The following is a 15,683-nucleotide window of genomic DNA, read 5'->3' on the forward strand; positions in this document are numbered from 1 at the left end:
ATGTATTTGTGTGTTTTTGATTGTTTATCTAGGAACAAAATGATGTCAACATGAGATGCACTCTGGCCCTTCATGGCCTTCCAGTGTATCAGCATGAGGAGTCTCTGAGTTCTTCAAGACCTGCAACGTCAGTTCTCAGTATACTCACAGAAATGTCAGTATCAATCAGTACATTGTTAACATAACATACTGTATGGTAAACCAACTTAAAAATTCACATAGATTCAAGGATAGGTTTGGACTTATACAAATCTATCTCAGTACAATATTCAATGCAATGCAATAGTCGAATGCATGATGACAAAGTTAGTGGGCGGAAATTATTCCTCCTCTCCATAACAGCCATAAAGTGATCCCTTCCTAACATGACCCAACTGTAAAAAAATTAGGGACAAATCCACAATCCCTGTTACATGTAAAAATGTATTTTTAAGTTCAGTTGAAGCTAATTTGTGCCTTCAGCAGTCTCTTCTTTGTCCTGGCAGTCCTGTGTAGGTTTATTGTTTGTGTTTTGTCTTTGCAACAAACCTTCATGTGTTACAGTGAAGTATTCCTCCGCCGCTAGCTAGAATGCAATGCCAGATGCTGTGGATGTTGCGGGTTACACAGACAGTATGGACAGGAAGAATGACTACAGCTACCAGTAACTCCCAACGTATATGCTGGCATGCGAGTGTTGTAGCAAGACAGACTAAGTGTTTGGGGAGACCAGATAAGCATACAAACATAGTTCTAAAAGCAACCTTGCTTCTGGAACTATCCTCATAAATCTGGAACTATCCTCATAATTCTGGAACAATCCTCATAATTCTGGAACCATCCTCATAATTCTGGAACTATCCTCATAATTGTATTTTTTGTATTTTGCCAGATATGGCTCACACTCCTGTTGCTCTCCCCACTGGTCACTGGCAACAATACTGGTGCAACACACTTCAGCCCTGAGAGCGTCTCTGTTGTAATCGAAGATGAAATTGTCGTGAGTGGTCTCCCCAGGTTGGCTGATGCATTTGTACTGTTGTTTGGATTAATGTATGCGTTGCATTTAGACTATCCTAAGAAATTCATTCACATGTTCACCTTTATCAGGACAATACTCATGTGTCTTGATGATGGTAAACTACTAAAACAGTTCCTCCTGAAAATTACATGTTGAAAGAGTGAACCAAGTGACAAGTTTGAATGCACACATGTGCTATAACGGTACATTTATGGATCTGCTTCTATCAGGCTGTTATTAATTAAGTTCTTTTTTTGACAAAGAGACATTACAAAAACTTAAAGGAATACTCCAATGAAAACATATGTTTGGTATCAAAGACCTTGTAAGCTTGAAAGGTAGCTTAGAAATGTTTGCAACTTCCTCCTACATAATGGATTTTTCTGTTACAGTGGATGCCAGTGGTTATCCAATTTCCATAGAAACTTCAAAAAGTATATCCACAACTGAATTGTCCATCCATATGCTCAGTATGTTTCCTACAAGCTAACAGTGGGTGAGGGGTATTCAAAACATAGGTTTCTGCTGAGCATTCCTTTTTATATTGTTCTATTGCCTCATCTACCTCAACTAACAAGTTGCACTGTCTGTGATTGTTTATTTTAAACAATCACATTATGTTTGGGGATTTTTATGTACTTTCCTTTCCTTAAACTTTTGTTTTATTTCTTTATTTTTTATTTTTCTCCTTGTGTTTGTTGTTGCACTTTTTGAGAGTCTGAAAATAATTGTGTTGCTAATGGAGTTATATGGTTGCTTTTTCCATAACCATATATACTTTACAGGTATTGCTGTTAACTAGAATTTTTAGAAGTGTCTGGGGTTCTTCAATAATTGTCACCTCTTAAAATAATCAGGCCATTGCATTTTAGTTTTTATCTCTCATTTTAATGGCACTACTCATGATATTAGAGCTGCAGCTAACAATTGTTTTTTTTAGTATTGATTAATCTGCCTATTATTTTCTTTGATTAATCAATTAATTGTTTGATCTATAAAATGTCAGAAAAAAGGCAATCGCAATTTCTAAAGCCCAAGGTAATGTCCTCATATTGTTTGTTTGTCAGACCAACAGTGTAAATCCCCATCATTTGCTATCACAAAAGACAAAGACGCAGCAAATCTCACAATTGAGAAGCTGTAACTGTTTGAAATTATTGCCTAAAGGTAACTGAAAACAATCAATTGTTTATCAAAATAGTTGCTAATTCATTTTCCTACAATCAATTTATCATTTCAGCGGCATGTAAAATGTAAAATGTGAAATGTAAAATGTGCCTTTCCTGTTTTCAGCCTGATGTTGGAAATGTGTGTCAGTGTAAAATACTGGGTTTCTCCTGTGGAAAAATACTGTAGTTTCTAACAGGAGATGTTTCAATCTCTGATAATGATTGTTAATGCCTTTGAAAAGGCAAAACACAGTGTTTGGAAGAAGAGATAATCCGTAAGTTTAAGAAACAGGAGGCACCACCTGCAGTTTGTATTGGAGTCAATGAGAGCTGGACAGCGTTCTCCCTACCAATTAAGGTTTTGATCTGAAAAACTATAACTCCTATGGGAAATATATTTACATTTTTAGAGAGAGGAGGCTTGTGGCAACATGCAAAGAACAAAGTGATTGTTTGCTGCAGTAATCACACAATAATAAAGAGTGAGAAGAACAAAGTGCAATCACACAATAACACAAGGACAAAACATAATGAAACCACAAAATCATGTTTTCTTTTTATACAGATCTAAGTGCCCCTGCTTCCCCCTTTTTCCCTCCAACTCTAATGTGATACAGATCTTAGAAAACGTCTTTTATGTCAACCTGACATAAAAGACCTGTGGCACAGTAGTTATGTATATAAATGTAACTGGGAAACAGCCATAGCAAATCCTAATGCCTCAATGCATCTCATCACAAGTGGAGCTAGAAATCCTGAATAAGATGCCTCTTCTTGGTGATGTCAGGCAGAGGCGTAACCTCCCATTATTAGTCTATTGTCACTGGCTTTTTCAGTCAATGTGTCACACATACTCTCCTTCCCAATTCTCCACAGTCACAGCGTGTCCCGCAGGGTTTTACTTTGCCCTTCGTGTCTTAGACAGGGTTAGGGTTAGAACGGGCTATTATGCGGCACATAATTGCACTTCGTCATGCTGCAGATTGTCCCAGTAGGAAGAGTTGCAGCGAGGGACGTTCTTATTTGAAGGGGATATACGAGAGGAATAATACCCAGTCATAGCAAATCCATCTTTCTTTCCCCAGAGCGATGTTATGCATTCAAGCAAGAATATGCTACAGCTATTTATTGTATGTACATGCTAGCAGGTGCAAATAAGGAGCCTGGTAGTCTCCAGAGGATTGTAATTGGTTCATTAGGGGAGCATTGGATTGCCTGATGGTGATACTGGAGGAATGTCACACTCCAGGCCAAAGAAGTCATGGACTGAGGGATGTGACCTTGCCCTGTCACCACCAGAGAGATCTTAGTAGCAAGAGGTTTACAGCAGCATTTAAATTTCAGAGGTAGTGCAGGGTTGCTGACAGGCTGGAAGGTGGGATTTCATGTACCATTAGTTTACCCAGTGTTTATTTTTGCCTTCAGTAAATGTCAGTCTTATTTTATTTCCATTAGATCTCAATTATGCTATTGGTGTCATTATACAGGTACATACAGTATGTACTCAACAGTATATAGCACTGTATTCTAAATTATTTCCAAATTGTACTGATAACAGTATTAATCAATCATATGGATGGCTCAGAACTCAGATATTGAGCTGGATCTCTAGCATATCTGTTTTTTTCATATTAATTTACTTGAACCAGTTTCCTTCCATAGTCCAAAACTTGCAGGTCAGATCTATTAGAGAATAAACTGCAATACTGTTCATCTGTGTCAGCCCTGTTATGGACTGGCGACCTGTCCATGCCATTTTAATGCCTTCCATACATGGTAGTTTGGGATACTTCAGCCCCTTCCAGAAAGGGGTTGAGTAGGCAAGGCAATAAATGCTCATTCCCATGGTTTGAGATTGTTGAAATATTGTTTGTGATCAACTTTGTCCTCATGCAATAACAGGGGAACAAAAACTCCATAATTGTGATACTGATTTACACCCTGCGGCCACATCATTGACATAGCCTGCAGCTCTGACATTTTGACATTTCCTTTTTTTTTGTCTGCTTAATAGTAGGGTTGTGAGTCATTAACCAGGAGAAAACGTTTAAAAAACAAATCACTTTGTCACAGCCACCTTTTCTGTGTTTTCAAATTCATCTTTTGTAGCTTTGGAACATATCACGTCACAAATGCACAAATAGTAGTATTTCACTTTAGGATAACAGATTACAGGTAACAGTAATAATTCAGTTGTGTCAATTTTAGGATTAAAGCTGACAATATAATTTTTCAATGTTTTCCTCACTGTAAAGCCAAAGAACAGCTTGGGGCATGACAGCCAACAGTTGCTTGTTAATGCCCATGCTTTTTGGCAGAGCATGATCTGAGTTAGGTACGATAGAGAGTTGATTGATGGATTGCTAATTGTGTTCTTGGTAAGCAGCAGATGCTCTGTCACAGATGCTAGAAACAAATTAGACTTGCTCATGAAGGAGTACAATGGGTAACAGTTTACCTTTGCCTTCAGGATTCATCAGCGGTATATAAACAATTCATAAATGCTTTGTAACACTCAATGATGCTGCAAGCACAGACATGACTTGATATATAGACAGTGTTTATACGTGCATCAGAGGAAGCCTTCATTATTATACATAATAACCTTGTTGTAGCCATTTGGAATTCACATTCAGCACAATTTTCATCGACTGTCAAAGGAGATGTGTATGAATTACTGAAAAATTGCTTTATAAATATGTTAACTGATGTACACCATCCATCTTATTCCACTTATTTGGGTTGGATTGGAGTGCAAGCAGGTAGCCAAGATGCCCTTCTGCCCAGTCACACTCTCCAGCTCCCCCTGGGAGATCCCAATGCTTTTTTTATGCCAAGTGAGATATATTTATATTAACATTTACTTTTATTCATACGGGAGACAAAGCAACGCACAAATGAGGTACAAATCCAAGCTATAGTAGGTCAAAGAGAAGCCTTCAAAAATAAGTACTGCAACACTCAGTCTGATGTTCCACCTGACACAAGTGCCACAAGGTTGCAGGTGCATAAAGTAGCTCATGAGAGCAAATGACATTTTTTTTCTCTTTAGAGATAGAGATTAGATAGAGAGAGAAGGAAAGAGAATATTAGGTGAGTAAGTACCAGAGATAGGGGACTCGAGTCACATGACTTAACTCGAGTCAGACTGGAGTTGTAAATGTGAGGACTTGAGACTTGCTGATTAAAGACTCAACTTGACTTTGACTTGGTATTCATCACTTGAGACTTGACTTAGATTTGAGACAGATGACTCAAAAGGACTTGACCTTTCTTATTAAATATTTGCATTTTTCAGGATATTGAAAAGTTAAATTTTGTTTGACATGACTGGGTGATTTCAAGTGCAATGTGTGCAAACCTGGCAACCTACTAGGACGTGGCAGACCATCAGAGGCCAACACACAAGGCAGCTATCATGGAGTGGGCTAGTCCAAAAATAATAAAATTTGGATTCAAGGATTATGTTGTCGATGACTGTAGTAAGAAGAGAACAGTGGTATGTAAGGTCTGCAGCTCAAAACCACCACCACAACATCCAACTTCATCCGTCACTACAAAACCCACAATGAAAGGTACATGACTGGGTCTTTTTAGCTAACTTATTGACTGGTCAAATATTAGCCAGAAAGCTAAGGTTAAGTTTAAGCTATGTTAGACTTGCCTTCGAATCGATTATTGAGAAGATGTATCGTTAATATAAAAGACAATCAGGGACTGATTCAGGGCCATATAACCAGTTAAACTATACAGGCACATTACTAGCTAACACAGCTGCGTGCTCATGTCTAAATAGTTACTCCTCCTAACGTTACAAGTGTAATGTTGGGAGCGTTTAGGAGGCTTGGTATTGATTGCCACAAAATGTCAAATATCAGTAAGATTTATAAGTTGTAAAAAGGTTGCAACAGTTTTTGTTAATGTTGAAAATAAAACTCAACTTTTCATGACCACTGTCTTTTAACTTATTTAAATGTGGAAACTGGGATAGATCATCAGAATTTCGTATGACTTGACTTGTGACTTGATCGATCTGAGCGATGACTTGACTTGTCTTGCTTGACTTTTAGCAGGGACTCGACTTGACTTGCTTGATTCTCACAGTCACCTCAGTAACTTGGGACTTGCTTGAGACATGAGACTTGCTTGTGACTTGCACATTGGTGACTTACTCCCATCTCTGGTAAGTACTCTATGAAGAGGTATGTCTTCAAGCAATTTTTGAAGAGAGAAAGATTCTGGAGCTGTTTCAGAGAACAGTCTGTTTCAGACAGAGGCTGAAATGAAGAACTGCATAAAGGGCCAGTATAGGATGAATAAAGAGTTTTTTAAACTGTTAATCATGCAAAGATATACAGGTCAAGCCCCAAAACACAAATATAGACTGGGAAATGTGCATGATACATTCCCCTTTAACTGTTCTCTGTAATTCAAAACTAGGCTAGTGAGTGTTTAAATGTAAAAAGCCTCTTTTTAGGTGAACATACTACCATGAATCTAATGTCGAAGGGATATGAGCTGAATACAGCTGAGCAACTGTGCCATGGAGTCATTCCCTCCCTGAGGTTATAATTAACATCACCATTACTCTACCCCCCTAAAACAGAAAAAACAGAAAATTGTTGATTATTATGGTTGGTTATCATTTAAATTAATTTAAGTTGCAGCTGAGTTATTCACATTCTGTTGAATTTCTGAAGTAAAATGCATCTGAGACAAGATTGTGAGAGTTTATTTAATTAAAGCATTCCTCACAATCCACAATAAATGCCCCAGTTAAAATATTTGACCAATTTAATTAAATAAAGTGTCATACTTATGTGAGGATGCCCCTTATTGCTCCCCAGTTAGTTTTGTGTGAAGTTGAACAGAAGGCATTAGATAAGGAAGTGATGGAAGTGGATGTGCTTTTATGACTCCCTCCCTTCAAATTCTTTCTTCCAACTTACAAAGGACTATTTCAATCAGAATTTTCCTTGTGACTGAAAGATACACAGACTTTGATGCTGTATTCTTTGAGGATGATATTTATGTATTATTTATATATTTTTCATACTCCAGGACTGGTCCAAATTAGCAAGATGCTTATTTTCCTGATGTTATTTGCATCATGACTTTTGTATTTATTTTTCTGGGTGAGATGGATTCATTATTTCTAGTTTCATCAGTTGTAGATATTGCAGTATACAAAATCTATATATCTATTATTACTATAGTTAAACTGACACAAAATTAATTATCAATATTATGATAATTGATTAACTGTTTTAGTTATATTATCAAACAAAAGGTGAGGATTTTCTGCTTTTATGTGTTTTGTATAATTTAAAATGTAATATCTCTGGGTTTTGGACTGTTGTGCTGGCAAAACAAGACTTCTGAAGATGTCACCTTGGATTCCCTGAACCTAATAGGCATTTATCACTGTTTTTTTGACATTTTGTATGCTAAACTATGAATTGATTAACATTACGTTAGTAGTAACAAAAATAATTGTTGGATTCAGCCCTACTATTCATACTTCACATCTACATAGTGTACTGTAAATGTATAATTCATCTCCTCTTGTCATTCTACTACATCAGTCACAGTCAAGTCTGCAGCATCTCAGTCACAAGATTGAACACTCATTTCTGCTGCGGCCCCACTTAGTGACTTAGATTGGTGCATTTCCTATATAAATCTAACTTTACAATGAAAAAAAAATCTTTCTCGGAAATATGACTTTTTTGTTGGAAATAAAAAGCAGGAAATGAGATGTAAATAGTGAATGCATGCAATCAGTTTGCACCATTGCCACCAGTTCTTGAAAATCACTGATGACTCAATAACAGCTTTTATCACAGGCCATTCAGCTGCTGCCGCCTTTCGGATGAAATGTGCTGATTTCCTCTGTGCTGTGTTGAGCATTTGTGTCGTCAGCCTTTGGCTTTCAGTTTCCAGACAGCTGGAGGTGTCTGCAGCTGCTCTGCCCTCTGCCCTTTGACAGCCTGATAGCTAGGCTTGAAGTCACTCATGTCACTCACTTTTCCCCCAAAAAAGTTAAATAGAGCATGCTGTAATGTTAACACTAATATCCTGTTACTGACTGTGCTCTGGACTAATCTTTGGGCTAATAACGACTGACTGACTCAGGAAATGGGTACAGGCTTATAGTGTAAGTCACAATAGATTGGATCTCAATGAAGTAATGGGATAATAATGCTTTAATATCAACACAATGTTCTTTTTCTCTTAGTTTAGCAGGGAATGTAAGTCATTCTGCAATGTGTGCTGTTTGGTTTAATCAAAGAGGACTGGATGCGTTTGGATTTTGGACGTTAGATTTGAAGGCTGTAGATTCTTTACAGAATTATATACTTTACATCCCGGCAACTCAGAAAAATAGAATATAAATTTCCCTCTTCCAATAAACAGTGCTAGGGATCTCTGAACCAACAGTCAAAATTAAGAGGGTGAGAGCAGGGTTTCATTTCATGCAGCTGCACTTCTACACTGCCCAAAATGAAGCAAAGGTGAACAAATGTCATCAATATGTTGCAAATATCAATACTCTCTTTTCCTCAGGCACAAAAATAGTTGCTTCATAAACTTTCTGTTAAAATAATATTCATTAGGAGTGACTGCCCAAGCCATAAGAGAAGTGTGGGCCGTGTGTGTGTGGGCTTATGCACTTGCCTGTGCAGTTTAAGAAGTTAAGAAGTGTGGCACTGAGCCAAGGTGCCCTTGGAGCTGGTTTACCACCTAGTCCTGAACACTACACGGGTGAGAGCCCAGAGGCCTCATGATGGCAAGTTAAAGAAGTAAATAAATAAATATATAGAAGCTGCCAATCAGCACAGTCCACTGCCTACAGAGCTGGATAGCAGAGCAGAAATTGATATGGTCTGTATGTGTCTGTCTGTGAATGTGCTTCCAAAGGCAGTGTTTTAAATTAGCACGAGTTAATAGAAAGCTGACTATTTGTGACAATTATACAGACAGTTAGATCCTGTAACTAGATATAAAGGGATTCTCTGTATCTTCCAGCAATATGCAGCTGAATCAGGTGCTGGAACACACGGATTGATGGGGAACCTTTAATGGTGCAAACAGTTTCCAGTGTTTTGACATTACTGTGTCTACATCAGAGTGTAACTACATGTATTTGGGTAAAACCAGATTTAATTCCCTTGACATAAATCTGTAATGCCAACATGTTGTGTAAGTTGTGACACAGAATCATTTCAACTCTCAAAACTTATGCTAAAATTAGTTTTGATTTAAATTAAGGGGAGGCTGGCCACCTGGTTTAGTTTTTCAGCGTCAAATATACGACTCTTTTCAGGGGATCCTGTTTACAGAATGTGAACAGTTAGAGATGCTTTTTGTCCTTGAACTTACACAGCCACAGTCACTCAAGAGGAGTATCGTTAATGTAAAAGACAAATTATGATTGCTTTCTCTTATAAAAGAAGGTGATGATCATGAGTTAGCATATTTAAGAATGCTCATTTTCATATTACAATGTAATGACACAAACACACATATTTGTGTAGCCTTTTTCTAGACATGTAAGGTGTATTCATCCCAAACCATTTGGTACTAGATATTTAGTGTGGTACACAACTTCTGAACAAAATACTATTTAAATACTCAAATTAGCTTAATAATGTCTAATTAGGTCTACATCTTAACACATATGTAACAGAAAGTACGAGTGTGAGAGTTCCACCAGGGCGGTTTTGGCAGTGAGACAGTTGTTATTTATTAGCTAGACCATGCTAGTAAGTTTAGCTTGAAGCTTAATAATGCTTGTTGTTTGAGGGTCTAGGAATCAAGGATGTTGTATGCTGTGCTGATTGTGAAGCCCCTCGGGGCAAATTTATTATCTGGAAATTGCAAGATGTTGCATGTCCATTTAACTGGACTACTTTTACTTTTGTCTATGTACATAATTACGCAAGTAACTTTACTTTTACTTGAGTGAGTTTTGTCTAAAATAACAATTTTTTCTTCAATAAAATATACCAGTAGCTACTCTTTCCATCCCCGATTATAAATGTACTGCACTTGCATTAATGGATATTTCTGTCATTTACTTTATATACAGGTTGGAGGTTTTTGTAATAAAAATGCAGCATTACTAACATATTAACTTTTGTTTATGACCATTTTTTTAAGATTAATTACAAAAATGTTGAGATACCCATCAAACCATTGATTTACACCCCTATTTATTCAGTTATTATCAAGATGTCACCCCAGCACAGTAGAACAGTCAATTATGTTGTAGGAGGGTTTTGAAAGTATCCAATGGATGTTTTGATACTTTCTGTTATTAACTGCTGTTTTCCGTAGGAGGAAACAACCAACCAAACAGCCACTTTTCAAGGCAACGGGAGGTTAGTATTTGATACTAAAAACATACATCTTGTGGGGAATTGTGCTGTCTGTAGTTTGTGACATGAAGTAAAGGTTCTTGGTAATCTCACAGGTGCTATTAACCAGTTAGGTCAAATAGGATGTTACTCCTACCAGTCAAATGACCGGATGATATTTTGGCCAATATTAGCTTATCAGATATATCAGTATCAGCAGTACAGATATGTCAAAGACAAGTTTAATTTTAAACTGGGAAATGTCATGTTAAATTTCTAGTACATATCTTAGTCATATTGTATTGTATGTATACAATGTATTGTATTGTTATGTTAAAATAACATTATATAAATATGGATTTTTAAACTTATATCAGTAACTGCCTCAAAATTCTAGTATTGGTCGGGCTCTAGTAAGATGACAATTTGCTTGAGGGGACAAAAAAGGCAGGTAGTGAATTAGGTAATCTTGAGGTAATAATGCATTCTTAGTAGCAACTCAGTATGATATACCCATTTACTTAATGCAAAAATATTAACTAAAACATAATAACAGACTCATTGTTTGGTTTTGTGCCATTTAGCACCTGAAATGTAATATTTTCCCCAATGTTCTGGGGTTTCTTTGAAACATGCTCTAAATCTTTGTTATTATTATGAACCATTAAGAAAATAATCAGTATGCAGACTCAACTCTAGGAACTAATAATTGGACACAGATTCATTACCATACATCCAGCAGTCTGTTCTGAAGTAACTTATTATTTACTATATACAGTATAGTGCTCAAAGGTTAGTTCAGGATTCTTCCTTGGTAACTACTCAGGACTTGTCAACCTTATTGTAGTGTTACTAGTAAGTCAACAGAGTTAATAATATTATTTATGAGGCTATTTTTGTCACATTTTGCCATATGCTGAATAAAAATCTAAGATTTTTGGTAATTATGGAATAGTTATTAATGAGACTTTATATCCTCCAGGCTTGATTTCATGAGACACTGTAATTCACGTCACAAGACAGAAATATCTACTAAAGGTCAAGACGTCGTGGTACTAACAGGCTCTGAGTTGGAGGTGAAGGTGTTTGAAACTCCTATCACGCTGCTCTATGGCAGGCTGCATTCAGAAAAGGCAGCAGACAATACCGCTGTTTCAGAAGATGATTTCCAATTTCCATCAGCCGAGTATGAAATCATTGTGCTGCCAATATTGCCTGCCAAGTTAGAGCGACAGAGAAACACTACAGCTAAATCTTCTGTTTGTAGTACAAGGAATGAAACTGTCACCTTCCTGTATAGCTTAATCACAGAGATTAATTTAGAAGTCGATACTGAAAAGTCGAATGGTAGAGGAGAGCACAGTGTGGGGAAAACAGGCATCAAAGTTGAACGTCTTTCAAATCATTTCCTATGCATGAGTTTGGCAATACAGTCGCTGCAAAGTAGAACAGCCAGTGTTCTGCTATTTAAAGTCAGTCTTACAAAGGAGGTAAACAGAGGCTGCCAGTCCTTTTTCAAATTTACAAGGGTGCTTCTGTGGCATGAGTGAAAGTTAATACTGAATCTCAAAACTCTGAAATATTTAGTGGATGATGAGCAGTTCACATATTGATGCTGAAGTACAGCAAAGATTAAGAGAGCAGGAAATCTTACATGTAACATCACACAGAATTAATGCTATTCATAAATAAAGCTTTCTAAATGACAAATGAATCAAGACACACTGCGGTGTATCTCTGTGCATGCATGTATGTGTGTGCTTGTGCAAATGTGTGTTTGGGAGGAGAGAGAAAGAGAGAGAGAGTGTGTGTATGTGTAACTGTGCACATGAAGGAAGGAGACAGAGAGGACAGGAAGGAGACAGAGAGGCAGAAAGATGGAAAGGGAAAGAGAGAGTCTCTGTGTGCAACCTTCTGTTAAGATCTGGCAATGGACGATTCGCCTCATCCACTCCTATCTCGTTACTGTGACACTCCAGCCCATTAAATAGAATAGATTATTGATTTTGCTCTCTTTGCCGGCTCTGAGATTTTCCATCAGGCTCTCTGTGCAGTAAGAGAAGTGCTGAAGAAAAGCACAAGTCATTATGTGTACTGCCACACAATGATACATCACGTACTGTACACAAATGGGGAGGGTTTCATGAGAGGAACCTTGTCATTGCAACAATATACCTCTCAGGAGGCTGAGGGTTGTCATGGTGCTAATGTAGAAATTAAGTCCAAACCCCTCAAATGGCATAATGATTTGAATGAGAGCCGAGTTATTGCAAAATGCACATGCTGTTTTTGTATCGATCTTGCGTCAACAGAAAAGACAAGGTGAGCCTGTTTGATAATCGACAGAGGAGGAGGCACTGGGAAAAACTCCCTGTTCATCATCAGACTTGGATATTGAGTGATGACATCACATCCCCAGGTGCCCATCACAAGACTGTTCACTTGGTTCTGCTCTCCACAAGAAGCAGAATTGATTTATTACTCATATTCGACTGCACTCCCGTTCTTGTCACTGAATATTTTGTCATCATCTTTCTTATAGTTTTGACCCAAGGAAGCTAAACTGCTGTTGTGTTCAGTGAACACCATCATTATTTCAACGGTAATGTGCTGTATGTGCTTATTTCTTTCCTCTTAAGGGAAACTGAATTGATCTAACCTGACTTTTAAATTTCACACCACCATGTTTCAGTTGAAATAATTAGTTGATCAATCGATTAAACAACATTTATTGGCATTTTGATCATTTGATTAATTGTTTGTTGTTTTTTCAAGCAGAATACCAAACATTTGCTTGTTGCACACAGTATGGACACTGCAGCCATGATACCTCCATGTCTGAAATTGTGGAATCCTTAGATTAAGGTACTATGTATGCATACAATGCATACATGTGTTTGCTAAGATAAAAGTTAATTGAATCTTATAAAATATCTGAGTTCTATCTACTTGCATTACTTGCTGGTTAGTGTTATACTGTATTGTATTGTGGGAGTTTTATTGTGCACATATTGTCATGACAAAAAAAAAGATTATTCACAAAAATGTTTTTGTTTAATATATTTATATTTGTTTAATATATTTTTTTCAGTAATGATATAATAATTTTATACCACAGGTGGAGAGACAGATGGAGGTAAACCTGTCTAATTTGAGATCAATTATAGTCTGTCTGGCTTTGAGCAGTGATAAAAATCATGTTTAATTCAACAAGAACATGGATTATTCAGTAACTGATCAAGAGCTGCCCTGACAACCAAAACCACTGGGATTTAAATGTGCATCAAGATCATGGAAACTTACTTTTAAGAGGGAAAATAAACGGATGTCATTGTCAGAGGGCATTTTATATAATTGTTTAATCAAATTTGTTTGAGCTCCTTAAATCTGTTTTTAATGTGAGTTACTTCCCAGATGTTTGGCGATAAACACCTGAATTCATGGCAGTTTGCCGAAGATAAGCACAAATCTCTGCATTTCTGAGATGCAGGAATAGGTGGCAGCCACAATCTGGGAATAAGTAATAGTGAATCAGTAGGTGCATTGCAGCAAAACAAAAAAAATTGATACAAAAAAAGAAAAATGCATTCAAATTTTCACATTGTTCAGGTGCAGGCATTGGTGTCAGTGTGGTATTAACATGTTGAGAATGAGATCCAGAAAGCAGCAGGTGCAGTGCAGCAAAAGCAAACAAGGACACACAGTGTCATTGATGCGAAGCACCTGAAATCAGGCCCAGCCAATATCATACAAGTGCAGAGCTGCAGTGCCAGCAGCTTCACACATACTCTACCCAAAGACAAGAATAAACAAGTAAGTAATGTAGGTTAAATTCTGTCTTTGGACATGAATGTTTGCTCTACAAACATTTATTTTCTTTTTTACATATCAACTGTTTATTAGTGGGACAGAACACGTGACTATAGTGACAATTACCATTTGATCTTCTCGGACCATTGGCTTTTTGTGTGAGTGGAGCAGAGCAATGCAAATAAGATTAGCACTGCAAACTTCACATGGGCTGTACATTTACTTGGTCTGTGTCAGACTGTATGATATACATTTTGAGGCATGTCAGATTGTGCAATGAATGGCTTATGAATCATAGTGCTATGACGTAAATAGAAAAAAAAAAAAACATGCCATCAACTCACGTCATCCATCTGCAGGAAAATAAAAAAACAAGCTTTAGCCATAGTGCTGGGATTGTTTTTTTTTTTCTTTTCCTTAAAAATTATGCTGACAATGTTGCTCAGCCAGCATATCCTGTGTCATTTCATGATGCTAACGTGATCTGTTGGTCTGTAGCAGCAGTCACATTGTGAGAATTTGGTCCTAAATTTCAGACACACAATTCTGACACAGTCTGTCTTTGGTTGCTAAAGCCCTAAACTGGTGAGTGACACCCAAAGATTTAACCACTTTCCTCTCAAGATGATCAACTTTTATCTGGGACAGATCTCACAGTGAATAGGGGCCTTCATCAAATAAAGAAACACCACGTACTACAATGTATTATCACAGTCAATACTGCTTATTGATTTTAAAATAAAATGATATAAACTGAAAGACTGCCATAGAGACACATTTCTCCACATGATGCCATTATAGTGCTATTTATAGTTTTATAAAACAAAGCCTATACAAATATTCAACTGCATCAGAGATTTCAGCGAAGGAGAGAAGAGGTGCATATTTGATCAATGCCATTCATTAACCTGGCCAGTTTTAATCGGCACGTTCCAGGCATTCACAGAGCAGGTGGGTGCTGACAGCTGCAGTTAGTGGGTGGTTCTGCTCCTGTCTCATTGACAGAGACGATTGCTGTGTTGATTACCCATAATTAAAAAAACAGGATTCAAATTAATGGCACTCACCAATGACAGACTGGTTTCTGCTCTCCCAAATTGGAATGCACTTTATTGACATTTTAGGAGAATGGCTAGTTTCTATGTTACAGAGTGGACCAGCAGGAATTGTATGTTGAATCCAGCACAAGATTTCCACAATATGATTAGTGTTAAGGTTTCAGTAATATGTTGAAGTGGATTAATTTTGGGGATGTAACAGTGTTCAATTAATGTTTTTCTTTGACAAACATCTAAGAATCATCGGTGACCTTTCTGTACCTTTTCTCTAGTTCCTCCTATCTAT

The 15,683-nt window shown here is 37.2% G+C and overlaps 1 long non-coding RNA gene across 1 annotated transcript; it reads left to right on the forward strand.

The window, feature by feature from the left end:
* The first annotated feature begins 897 nt into the window (after positions 1–897).
* Positions 898–11,605, forward strand: LOC137191103 (uncharacterized). The gene is made up of 3 exons (XR_010930355.1): positions 898–996; positions 10,510–10,553; positions 11,512–11,605. It is a non-coding gene; the product is annotated as an uncharacterized lncRNA (long non-coding RNA).
* The last annotated feature ends 4,078 nt before the right edge of the window (positions 11,606–15,683 follow it).

Source organism: Thunnus thynnus, chromosome 10, assembly GCF_963924715.1.
Source record: "Thunnus thynnus chromosome 10, fThuThy2.1, whole genome shotgun sequence".
Lineage (NCBI taxonomy): Eukaryota > Metazoa > Chordata > Actinopteri > Scombriformes > Scombridae > Thunnus > Thunnus thynnus.